At 35.6% G+C, this 13883-nt stretch overlaps 1 long non-coding RNA gene across 6 annotated transcripts in view; it reads right to left on the reverse strand.

The window, feature by feature from the left end:
* Positions 1–13883, reverse strand: part of LOC147833395 (uncharacterized) — a 387839-nt gene that overhangs the window by 263416 nt on the left and 110540 nt on the right. The gene's annotated exons all lie outside the window — the stretch shown is intronic.

Consider the following 13883-nt stretch of genomic DNA (forward strand, 5'->3'; position numbering starts at 1 on the left):
AAGCATCTACATTATGGTTAAAAAACAGGATATAAAATATTAGTAATAATACTTCAGTTTATAGTAAAGGATATGCAGGTACGCCATGACACACATTTGAGAACAGCTTATACTATAATCAGTATAGATTCTGCTACGAAAACAAGTTATGAATTCCAGTGTGTAAATTATTTCAACAATGAAACTTACACATAAATTTAAATTAGATTTAGACATCGATGTTAAACCTACCTTGTGTAATTAACATGTTTAAATGATATTGTTTATTTTCTTAGCATTACTTTTTCTTTAGAGTGTTGATTTTAATCACTCATTGTAACTAATAATGTGTTTAACTGAAGTCTTTAATAAATTAGTAATTTGAAAGTAATAGGGTTCCTATATGGATTGGCATTAGCTTTAAAAAAAAAAAAAAAAAGACTTTTAGACATAGCCACAGTGTATTTAGTTTTGAGGCTTTATTATCATTTCTATACAGTACATGTGTGGACATAAAGTGGAACAAAATGTCATGTTTTGCACGACCACAGTGCTACATAATTATAAACAGAAACACAACACTGGATGTAAGAGCAATTTTTAAATCTATACATAACTAACATATTGGAGCGGTAATCATATATATAGTGCTTACCATAATTAAGTACACCCCATTTTGAAAATGAATATTTTTATCCATTTCTCAGTGAATATAGGCAATTTATTTAGGTGCATTTAAACAAAACAGATTAAACAGATATACTTATTAAAATAATAAAAATTTTGTCCCAAAAAAGATGTTTAAAAAATAAAAACTGCTTTTATTCTAGTCGGAAAAAAAAACAAATAAGACTTTCTTCAGAGGACAAAATATTATCAGACATACTGTGAAAATGTTCTTGCTCTTAAGCATAATTTGGGAAAAATTTAAAAATTAAAAAAAAAAAAAATCAAAGGGGGGCTAATAATTCTGACTTTAACTGTATATGCACAAATATAATATTGTATAGCTTCCTATTAAAAATATCAATTTAAAAGAAAGATTTGTGAGGGGTGCACTTATAAATGCTGAGCACTGTGTGTATATACATATATATGTTACATACATAGGTAACACTTTATTTTGATGGTCCATTTGAATATTAGTGGAATGTCTGCTTATTATCTGTTGATACTGCTCTTTAACAGACATTTAACTGACTGTAAGAAACTTTGCAAGTACATGTCAGCTTACATTAACCCTAATACCAACCTAACAGTCTACTTATAATCTGATGAGAATTAGTTGGCATGTAGATGCAATGTAAATTGAATTTAACAAATGGACCATCAAAATAAAGTGTGCCCTATATGGGTACTAGAAATAGTTAACTATACTACTATATAACTACTGTAGAAAGGAATTGTAATTTACTAAGTAGTTTTAAAAATTTTTTTCTTGTCTCTAGGGTAGTGGTCACCAAACTTGTTCCTGGAGGGCCGGTGTCCTGCATATTTTAGTTACAATTCTAATCAAACACAACTGAACAAGCTAATCAAGCTCTTATAGTTATACTTGAAACACCCAGGCTGGTGTGTTGAGGCAAGTTAAAGCTAAACCCTGCAGATTGACCTTGTACCAGGCCCATGCAGAGACTTTCCAAAGGGCATGTACAGGATAAATTTTTTGAAGAGAGAGAGAGGGGGTTGTTGTCGTCGTCGTCGCGCGCGCGTACTGAAGAGTGGTGTTGTCGCGCACGTTCTGATCAGCAGTGTTGTCGCATGCGTACAGAGAGCTGTGTTGTTGCACTTTTGAATCATTTTGGAAGGGTACTTTCAATCCAAGACTAAAAAGGGCATGTGCACTGCACAGATTGTGTGCACGTGCCTGCATTGTACACTAATGTCATGGAGATGTTGCATTTTGTTTAAAAAATGCAAATTGGGTTGATGTCAGAACTCAACGTCAGGCCAACATCAATGTCCAAACTAAAACCTACCGAATATAAATGTCTACTGATGTTACAGTCTGACATTGTGTGGACGTTACCACAATGACGTCTATCAGGTGATGGATTTTGGTTGCCAAACCTGATGAAGAAATGCTCACTTTCTAGCAACCTAAAATTAAGCAAATATCAACATCATTTGACGTCATTACTGGACATTAAAATAACATTGTCCTCAGACGCTGGCTAGACAATGAATTTTGGTCACCTGATGCCACAACCTAAATCTAACCTAATATTAGTGTTTTATGGCATTGTGTGCCTGCTGGGCAATAAGTACATGCACTACAGAATGTTACGTTTACACACACATGCACAAATGACATGTAAAGGCATCAGCTTTTAAAAGCATAATACTCACTACTCTTGAGTACTTTTAAAGGGTTACTTTTTACTCATAATTTGACTATTATTTACAACAGATACTTTTACTTTACTTGCACTACATTTTTAGGCAAGTAATGGTACTTTTATTTGAGTATGATTTTTCAGTACTCTTTCCACCACTGGAAAGAACCTAAGACATACAATACTGTACAAGCATTTTACGTAAAACGGAAACAATTCTGTGCAAGATATTGTGCAAAAGAGGTATTTAGGGTTAAAAAGGTAAGTAGTGCAACATGATTTTTGGTACATCCACAAGTAAACATTATTTACCTCCAGAGAGAGGAGTGCATACATCACTACTTCATCTGGTATATGAGTGCAAAAAGGGCATTTGATACGATTTCTTTTTTCTTTTGTTTAAAATCTGTAGCAGCTGATTAACTGTCTAAAATAGCTTTAGAATTCACATAAGAATGTATATAAATGGCTAGAAATATATTATTAATGATAAGGACTCAATCCACTGCTTAATTAGTGTTCCCATGCAAGACTAATGTCCACCATGCACCATTGATAAACCTCAATACCCTATACCTTTGTCAGAACAAGAGAACCTGCACGATGTGTGCCAGCTCTAAAACCCATGCATGATTTGTTCCTCTTGATCTACCAGTGCAGTAGGTTACTGAAACATTAACCTCAAAAGGGCAAAGTGCAGATCTGTGAGACTATTAGCAGAGAGTTTTCACAAGACTTCTGCTCTTTTAAGATTCATATCAAATGCATGATAATTGGGCAGCTTTTTTCCTCCCAAAAGAGTCTCCTTTCTATAAAAAAAAAAAGACAGATAAAAGTCAAACTCCCTGAAGAGTGATATAAGACCCTTGAAATGAAATCAATAGCTTTCCACTTGCATCACAAAACCCATACTTCAATGAACCGCAGGCCAGATTTCCATTCAAACATATCCTTCATTATAAAAGAACACTGTCAGTGAAAGATAATAATGCCAACAAAGTGGCATTTTACAATGCAAGCTGTCGATATTACCCAGCCGATTCACTCCAGATCAGATCTCTCATGCTTTGTCTTTGCTCACCGATAAACAACAGAATCAATAACTCACACTTAGTATGTCGTGAAACCGATATAAATCCACCCAGCATGTTTCCCTGACTTTTTGTTTGTTTTTGTCAGTGACTTTTGCGGTTTTACCATCATTAGTCTTTTTACTGCATTTCATTTCAATGCAGAATATTTGGCTGTAAAAGGATTGCTTAATGGAAACAAATTATAGAGCTCTTCTTTTTTCGTCAATTCACATTACGGATTCACCTGGGAATGCAGCACGTGTTTCAGATGGGATTTATTCAGCCGTAATGAAGCAAACGAATATACATGTGGGTAGAAAAGGAAAACAAAGCAAAACAAACCACTCGGTACCAATTGTGCACTCGCAATTGCAATTTTAGATAAAAGAAAAGAGGTGTATTATATTATTTAGTTTTAAAAGAAAACTTGCTCGCCTTTATTTTAAACAGAATATGTAATATCTACAAAGAAGGATTTGATTTGAATGTAATTATACCTTTGGTTGGCAGCATTTAGTTCAGAGGATTCATTGTTTTTTGTGTGTTTTTTTAATCAATATTTATTCATGTTTCACTGTGTATCTACTCATCACAACAATAACACCTAACACGAGCTTAGCAAACAAGAAACACATCTCTCTGATCAAAAGCACAAAACCATTTAACCACACAGCTGAGAGCATTATGAGTCCTCAGAAAAGAAAAAAAAATGTTAATGGGCTTTGATGCATAAGTAGTCAAGGTTTTTGCATAGCCGTGAGCATTTTTAAAACACAAAGGTAGGAGATAAAAAATTTATAGAGCTACATCATTAAAATGCCTCCACTGTGAATGAAGCAAGTTCATCCCGATGCCCCTGGTATTGCAGGGCAGAATGAATAATCCTTTTGTCTAATGCTTTGGGAAAAAGTCACAGAAAATCCTAACCCTGTGCATAACAAAAACCTACAAAAAAAAAATAATAATAAATAAATAAATTACAGAGATTGCAAAAATTCTACACAATGGATGAATTGAACAACTATTTTAGTGCACATAACCAACTGAGTAGAAAAATGTTGCATTCAAGGCAGGTCAGAGACAAATGCATGCAAGTTCCTTGATTAAACCATAATAATAAGTAGAAAAATTGGAATCTTTAGTGACCTGGACATCAATCTTTACACCAGGTCTCATTCATTTTTAGACTTTCTTAATAATTATCAATCTATTAAGTATAAAAAAAACATAGCTACAGAAAATAAATAATTACTAAATCTACAATTAATCGTTTTAAAACTGAAAATCGCGATTTGAAAGGGTGAGATATTCAAAGTCACAAAAGCTGTGATTATTTCGATGTGCTATCAAATATGGTAGGAAGTAGGGATGTCCAGATCCGGTCACGTGGAAATCGGGCCTGAACACGCAGTTTCAAACTCGATCGGAATCGAACATTACTTCCTGAACAGGACTCAATTACAAATGTATATATACATTCTTATTACTTTTTAACACATCTATAATTATGTGGTGGCACATTGTTACGGTACGTTCACACCGAAAGCGGCGAGAGCGTCAAAGTAGCTGGAAGTCATCCATTTTCAATGAGAGCCGGCGGAGATAAGCGGCGATAAGCAGCAAGGAGCAGCGCCGCATGTCTTCGCCGGTGTGGGCGTCGAGGAAAGTTAAAATAAAGTCAGCTTAATGGTAATGAGCTATGATGAGGTTCGGCGGCAAGCAATCAGAATGTTGAAGTACAGCGCTTGAGAAAAGTTCAAAGAACAGTCACTGTGAATTTTGGTTTCGACCACAGTTGTTCCCAAGGGTTTGATTATTGCGGTCACCGGATTTTCAATTATTTACAATGTTTTTTTTACAGTAACATACAATAAAAAAAAGCTACTGGTGAGTTACTGATGTCCATTAATGTTATTACAAAGCCACACCATATGCAACTTGATCTTCTAATGTTAAATGATTTTGATAAGATGTGTGCAACATTTTCATGCTAGAAAGCATGTTTAATGCAGGAATGTAACTGATATGCTGCAATGGCTTATTTAAATACGAGATCAATGTAGTGAATTTTCATGCTCTCGCCGCCAGAGCTGAAGGCAGACAGCGTTGTCACCAGGGTGGCCAGAGCAACCTTGGACACTCTTACCGATTTCGGTGTGAACGCACTGTTAGACTTTTTTGACGTTATTTATTCGTGGATTGTTCAAGCTACCTCACAGAGGTGTTCTGCTTGTTAACAGAGCTGTTGGATGTTAAAAAAGGTAAATTAAATAAAAAATAGGGAAGATCCTGGACCTGTTTCTTCGCTCTTCTTCATTCTTTTTTATGTATTATAGAAGTATCGGATTGGGTTTCGGTATCGGCAGATACTCAAAATAAAATGACTCGGACTTGAGGGCAAAAAAAAAAACTGATTGGGATATCCCTAGTAAGAAGCATATAATTTCTGATGCTCTAAACGTAAAGCTTTTATACATCTTATATATTAATACGATTTTATTTTTAATTCATTTAATTGAAATTAAAATGATGTAGTCATTTTTAAATTTGTCACGACAACTGACATTTTTATTGAAAAATTTTTTTTTAAGAGATTTTAAATAAACATTATAAACGGATTTTACACGGCTGCCATTTAAGCATAAAAGCAAAGTCGATGCTGCAGTGGAAAGAAACCTGGATGTATCAAATTAAATTACTTAGGAACGGCATCCATAATGTTGTATTGCTGTGTGCCTGCCTGTATATCTTATCAGCAAAGAGAAAGTGAAACAAATTTCCCTTTAACCTCCTTCCGAGTGACCCGAAGGTTCATTCTGAATGTATAGTGAAATTAAAACGGGATATCAAACCTCATTTTTAGTTAAGGGTAATGGCACTAGTTTACTAACTTTTTCATTCCCAAAAAACACTTTTTAGATACCATTTATCAAACTTTAGTCAATCAACTGATCCTTTCTCTGTTTTAGACTTGTCATGATACTGAATTTTGGTTCTGCAATGTAAAAAAAAAAAGTCTATTTTCCACTAATATTTAAGCACAATTGAGCGTTCAAAAACACAGATGATTTGCCATTGTGTTCAGTTGCTCAACAGAAATGACTGTGATTGGCCGTGACAGTCATCAGTTCAATGAAACTTCCGGGTTTCTTCCCACCACGGCCTTGCTTTCATTTTTAAAATGTGTGTGTGTGTGTGTGTGTGTGTGTGTGTGTGTGTGTGTGTGTATGTGTGTGTAGTGTGGTGTATGTGTGTGTGTCTGTGTGTAAAAATGTACAGGGTCAGTAGTGATGCAATGCATGTAATATCCTGTCCTGTGCCACAGTTAAATATTTAATGACTCAGTAAGTGCAATTAATGAATGTTAAATACTTTCATGTGTAACCCCACTGGTTCCACACCACCCAACCTGCTCCGAGCTGGTATCGAACCAGCAACCATTCGCATGGGAATCGATTGCTCTACCAACGAGGCTAAAGACCATGGCCTCTAACATCTGTCTCTAGAGTACCTTTAGAGGTCAGAGGAGTGAGGTTTATCTGCATAGCACTTACTAGCTGGTCTCCGTTACACTCACCCTCCTAAACCTCACTGTCATACAGGTCACGGCACCAATGTAACCCCGCCAGTCCCATGCCACCTAACCCACTCCGGGCTGGTATCGAACCGGCAACCTTCCGCATGGGAGTCGGTTGCTCTACCAAGGAGACTAAAGACCATCGTTACAAATGAAAAAAAATAATAAAAAAAATAAAAAAATCATAAAAAATCTCAAGGTAAGAGTTACAATGCCAACAAGAAGTCTGTGATAAATAGAAATAAATCCAAATGATTATATTAATTTGTAAATAATAACAAAATCTGTAAATAATACTAAAATAAACACACATCTGCTCACAACAAAACAGATATAAAATTGCTCAAAAATAATGATTGCAAAAAAAGCTTGAAGGTCAAAGTGGTTCATCGTCCCAATTTTGAAAGGCAGTCATGTTCTGTCTCTACAGAATGATAGTTTAGAGCAGTGGTCACCAAACTTGTTCCCGGAGGGTTGGTGTCCTGCAGATTTTAGCTCCAACCCTAATCAAACACACCTGAAGAAGCTAATCAAGGTATTACTAGGTATACTTAAAACATCCAGGCAGGTGTGTTGAGGCAAGTTGGAGCTAAACCCTGCAGGGACACCGGCCCTCCAGGACCGAGATTGGTGACCCCTGGTTTAGAGGATTCAGTTCCTTATTTAAATGTGGCTGTTACTCTTAAAACTTAGTGTATGTGACCTTATATGACAAGAGCAAACTTTGTGTGTATGGATCATATGTCTGCTAAGATGAAAGGTTTTATATTATATGCTGTAATTTTTTGACAAAGACAGTCTACTGTATATGGGAGACTTTATAAGTTCACATCTATAATTCATCAACTTTGTCTTTTGAATAGAACTAGGTCTGAATACCCTTTAGATACGGGGTATAAATGCCTCGAACAACATTAAATAACTTTTCTTCTATATGAATGATTGATTTAAATTCTGGATTCCACTGGCATTAAAAAAAAGTTTAGAGTACAGTACAGTCAACACTGACTCTTCACAAGTTTTATAAAATATCATGTAAAATCTTCTGATGTGTTGTGGGCAGAAGACATTTTTCCTTCAGTTTAAGAACTGAAGTATTCTTGCTGTTTAAATGAAGAGAAAGTCAAGGTAAATAGTGATTTTTCAGAACATGAGAATTGTTGGCTCAGAGCTTCCTGGCTTGTTTCGGTTATGTTTTCATGCTCATCTTTTTCAGCACGATTCATTATCACCACGCAAACAGTAATCAATCTCTCATTGACACTAACAGAGGGCAGGAATCCTCTTTGAAAAGAGGATCTGAGGGAGAATCTAGTTTTAGTTCACAACATTGCATGGCTGAAGCCTAATGGATAATTCACATTAAGGTGATAAGGCAGAACCATGTTTTCCAGCTGTGAGTTTGAACTATTTTCAGTCACTCAGCATGAGCACAAAACTTTTTATTGCATGTACATACTGCTAAATTCTAATTTAATAGTATATACTAGGGTTGTAACAATATTACAAACCGAACTGAAATATTGAGATACACCAACCTTGATACGTATTGTGAAAACCCATTGTTGAGGTCGACGTCACTTGTCTATAACTAATTGAAAAAATGTAAACATGTTTATTTTATCACATTTGATTAAATTGTGTTAGTAATGATGAGATTTTGTTCTAAATAGTATATTCTAAAGTTAGTATTTTCCAAATGCATGTCATGTCATGTGACTTGATTAAGCGATAACTCGGTTACTGTATAATGGCTGCTTAGTAATAAGCTTGCAGATCCCTCAGACACATTTAAGTCGCCTGTGTGGAAACATTTTGGTTTTCCACTGTAGTACAGGAATGTAATTCTTGTCATAGACAAAGTTCACACCTATCTGTTGTAACTTTACCGAAACTTACTTACAAGGATTATTATGGTTATTTCACAATGTTAGGGTCAACAACAGTGATTTAATGTACAAAAGTGAAACCAGAATAATACCCAAATATATACTAAAATAGAAATATTTACACTAATAAAAATAATATTATAAAGTAGCAAATTCAAACAAAGTATCAAACAAAAATTAGTTAAACTCGGAGTAGGGGGACGACAGTGAAGCCAAACAAAAGAAAGAAATATAACAAAACAATTCTAATTCATAAATAACCCCTCTTACCTTGCTAAATACTGATGGAAAAAAAAAAAAAAGTCCTACAGCGCAGTGCGCCATCTCTATTCTGAACTTTAGAATAAAATAAATACAAAGATGACGTTCACCTCTTACCTGATGTCTTTAACAATACATTTTCTACTTGTTTGCAAAATGTAAGTCGTACAACATCTTCCCTATCCACCTTACTCTGAGAAAAGTGTGAACTTGAGGAGGTAGTCTATAGCTTTATATTGTCGGGAAAGAGCCGAGACAAAAATTAACAAACAAATCAATTGAAATAAAAATGTACAAACCTCACAAAATGTCTCAAAGTGGACAGAAGTAACGCAAAATAATTTTGCCTAAACGAAAATTAAGCAAACACAGCAAAAATTATAACCATGTCAGCAAAATACACAAAAAAACAAGATTAAAGGAATCTCCGCCTCTCCTCCAAAATGCGGCCAGCTGCAGACTGCAGCGAATGAGCGTTTGCTCACATCGCTTGTTGTTGGAATGATTCTCCTAAGCAAGGCGCTGCAGTTGTGGAAATATGCAATCTTGTTTCCCATTGAACGATTGCAGATTTTCCTCTGATGACTCCTCTAACTGAAACTTTAAACAGTAGGCTACTCTTGCACTTCCTCCATTAATATTGGGCGTCTCATTTCTTCCCATTCTGCAAATAAGCCCACTCTCTGCTTTTTCGCCATTCCACTGCCATGTCATGCTATACACCCGCAGCTGACCTGCAATTAGCCCGCTGATATAGCCTAACCGCCATCCACGCATCACTAACGAAAGGCAAAAATACAATCTTTATGGCTACAACCGTAACATTAGCTTAGGAAAAAACTGCAATGTATTTTACTTGTGAATGAACACATTATAAATAACATTAATAAAACACATTATATGTATATTTTATCATTAAACGGAAACCTATCTATCTAAATGAAAACTTAGATAATCAAAAATGAGCATCATGTCTGTGTCTGCACAGAGATCAAGCCTCTCACCAGAGAATGTGGATATTATGGTGTTTTTGAAGAAGAACTTAAAACTTAATTGAATATTCCAAATGTCCTTAGAGAGGACAACCCTGTTGATCTTGCACTTGTCTAGTTATTTAATTTTAGTTTACTTAGTTAAGATGGCTGCAGTAAAAAGAATAATTTTTTTTTCTGACTAGTCTATATTGGAGGCATTTATTTATTTTTTGTTGTTTACTCAGGTATTCTGACTGTACTAAAATGTGATGGCATAGTTAATAATGAAAAAAAGTTTAGTTATGCTTGTTGTTAAGTGAATCTATTGTTCCTTAGCATTGCTGAGAATGATGACTGGAACCCTAAACCCACAGCAAACAGAAACCGAACCGAACCCTGCCTCCAAAACTGTTAACTGAACTGAACCGTGCCTTTGGTGTATCGGTACACCCCTAGTATATACTGTAAAAAATCTATTAATTAACAGCTTCCAAATTTTAGTAATTCATATTCATGAGATTCATATACTTATTTTCATCTACTATATACAGTAGGTTGCTTCAACTCTGTCATGCTGAAGGGTTCTAAAAGAAGTCTTATACGATTCTGGTTGTATTTCAACATGTGGTTCCCAATCAACATTAGAGAGCGTGCATGTGTGTGTGTGTGTATGTTTGTGTGTGTGTGTGTGTGTGTGTGCGCAACATTGTCACTTTGTTGCCTCACTGCCAGTTTTCCCATTGAGAGTTGTAAATGTACTATAAGGAAAAAAAGAAGCACCCAAAACTGATAATGATTAATATATAATCATCAATATCGCTGTTTACATTACACTTGCATTACCAAGGCAATGACTGATGTATTTGTATTAGTGACCAGTAAGCTTCCCTATCCATCATGGAAAATTAAACTGTAACCGTGCTGCCTGACCCAAAATGGAACAGTTAAGCAAAGAAAACTTTTCAGCCCGATAGTGGAAACTGACTGTAAATTAAAAACAAACATATTCAAATGTTGAATGATACATTCAGGGCTAAATAATAAATCAAAATAAAATTGCATTTGTGACTTAGCAAATGCTGCGATTGTCTTTGGGAAGTATGGTGCTTATATGGAAGTAACTGACACTGCAATTCATGGAAATTCTACTAGTCCTGGCTTCAAAATGAAGTACATTCCTATTGATCCAGTTTTAAAACAGCCAACTTTACAGCAGAAAAAAAGGTGTTTTAACCAGATGCAAAAAATGATTTTGGTGTATATGGCGTATATATATATCGGTGCAATATTACACTTCATGACAACTGTGAGGGGGTAATTTTTTTTATTACTCCTCCGTTTGATTTATATTAAGTTATATTAGATCTGCATAATTAAGGGCATGGCTACTTGAATGACAGCTAGGTCTCGCTGGTTACAGTCACATCACCTCAGCTGATTCCACTTGATAAGCCACTGAACTCGAACATCGTATTTTTGTTTTATTTTATGTGGTTTTACACAGTCAGTTGCCTTTTGCAATTATTTCTTACAATTATCAAATAATATGGCATGCTGCGTGCACTTAAAAGTGGCCTCCATTCCCCAGGTAAGTAAAATATAATACTTATAAGTGTACTTTTTTTTTTAAAGATTATTTATAATTGTTTTTTACAATTTTCTTTATAGCTTCAATGCACACCATAATCTGAAAGTTTGATAAGCTGTAGGCTACAGAACAGTCATCTGAAATGTTGTCAAACAGTGTTATGCCTGGATTTCATAAATATCCTAGCATTTAATAACACAGACTACATTTCAAGTATTTGAAGTAGAAAAGCATAAGAACAATTCTTAAAGGCTCTGTTATTTTTAAAAGACTAAACACTTTATTGATGAAGTGTACAACTTAGCCCATGTGGTCAGAACACGAACGAATCACAGGTAATCTCTCCCAAAGAAACTCCAATAAAAGCTAGGCATCTGTAGTTCCACTCAGGGGCAATGCTGGACATAAAGCTCTACTGGGGCACAGCTCCCCCTCAAAAAAAAAAAAATAAATAAAAAAAAAAAAAAAAAATATATATATATATATATATATATATATATATATATATATATATATATATATATATATATATATATTGCCACTCTTAATAAATACACTTTCATATAAGGTATAGTATCTCAAAGCATTTACTGGGGCACTGGCAATTTTTACTGGGGCACGTGCCCCAATAAATGGGGTCTAGCGAAGCCCTTGGTTCCACTTATGCTCTGCCTCTTTGCCCTTTTTTGGTTAGTCAGCAAATTATAGGTGATGTCACGAATACAACATCTATATATTTTTTTACAGTCTATGGTTGTGATCAATAATAAATCTCATTCAAAGGCCAGAGGGCGCTCTTGCAAGTCCCAAGTATTAAGATTTAACTCCTTTCATTGATTTATAAACATATGACCATAGAATTATTTTTGGCATTTACACTTGTTTTCAGGAGTAACAGCTTAATTACTACAAAGGGACGTAGCTCACTGAGAAGTGAAAAGAATGATTGTCTGCAATTTGACTACTATATAACGATGTTGTGTGCAAAATTCTACGCAACTTGTCAGTGAACTGTGGTGCTGTGTAGTAACTGCTGTTCCATCTAAACATGTACCAGATTTACTGACAAATATGTACAACATTTGCATGCGATTTTTCATGCAGGCGTAATTCAGAGGCAGGCCAATACAGGAATAATTACAATGTCCTAACAGCAGGTCTTCTCTTCACCCGTCATCATCACCCAAGGCAACACTAATCACGCAGTCACATTGATGGCACCTGTCCACGATTGACGCTCATCATGGGAAGAAACAAAATAAGATATGGTGTCTCAGGCACCCGAACCTTGACTCGTAGCTAATGCATTTCTGGGAAGCTATTGATCTGAGCCGCCGGATACTCCAAGAGTGCCCCGCTTGCCTGCAACTGTGACAAAAGACACGCACCTGCACGATTGAGCGCCCCATTGAGCACTTGAAACATTTACCCTGAGTCCCCGTTACGCGCCAGATTCACTCCAGTCTCTTCACCTCTTCCTCTCACTTTTCATGATTTTGTGCCATGAAAAAAAAAAAACATCCCTGTGGTGTCACTGATCAAAGGGCCTTTGATGCCTCTGCCACATCCATTCACCCTACACTCAATTTTTTTTTTTAAGAATTACAAGCAAATTGCCTTGCCACACAATTTAAGTCAAACTAATTCTGAATAAAGGAACAAATGCTCTTTGCATGTTTTTGTGACAGAACGGCTCGCGAAAGGACCTGGCGTTCCTGACTGCAGCACAATGAACAAACTGTGTCACTTTTCTTTTGTCCCTAACTAAAGTTTTTGCTTTTTCATTCACGTAACAATACTCTCGCTTTCGTTGAAGCCTTTTGTAAAGGATGTTGAACATGAGTGGCATAACTTGATTTCTTTTTTTTTTTCATTTGTTGAGCGATCACAAAGAAAAAGCATTATGTGGAACTTCCTAATGCTCTCCCAATTGGCTGTGGCAAAATGGCGTTTTTTGCTCCGCTGAGCGCTAATCCTACAGTAAGATAAGGCCTATTACTGCGAGTGCTGCTGGTCCATTTGTGTTTGTACTCCCAAGACTTTGTCAAAGATTTATGAGAGTGGGCTTAGGAATATCGGCCTCTCTGAGAGCAGCCAAACAAAAGGCTTTTAAGAAAAAATTTTCAAATCGTTAATTAATATGAGATTTCTGCCAAGGAGTCATGGATTCAGAGAACATTGTGTGAGAACGATTAGACCAAGAATG

Source organism: Danio rerio, chromosome 16 (genome assembly GCF_052040795.2).
Source record: "Danio rerio strain M-AB ecotype USA chromosome 16, GRCz13ab, whole genome shotgun sequence".
Lineage (NCBI taxonomy): Eukaryota > Metazoa > Chordata > Actinopteri > Cypriniformes > Danionidae > Danio > Danio rerio.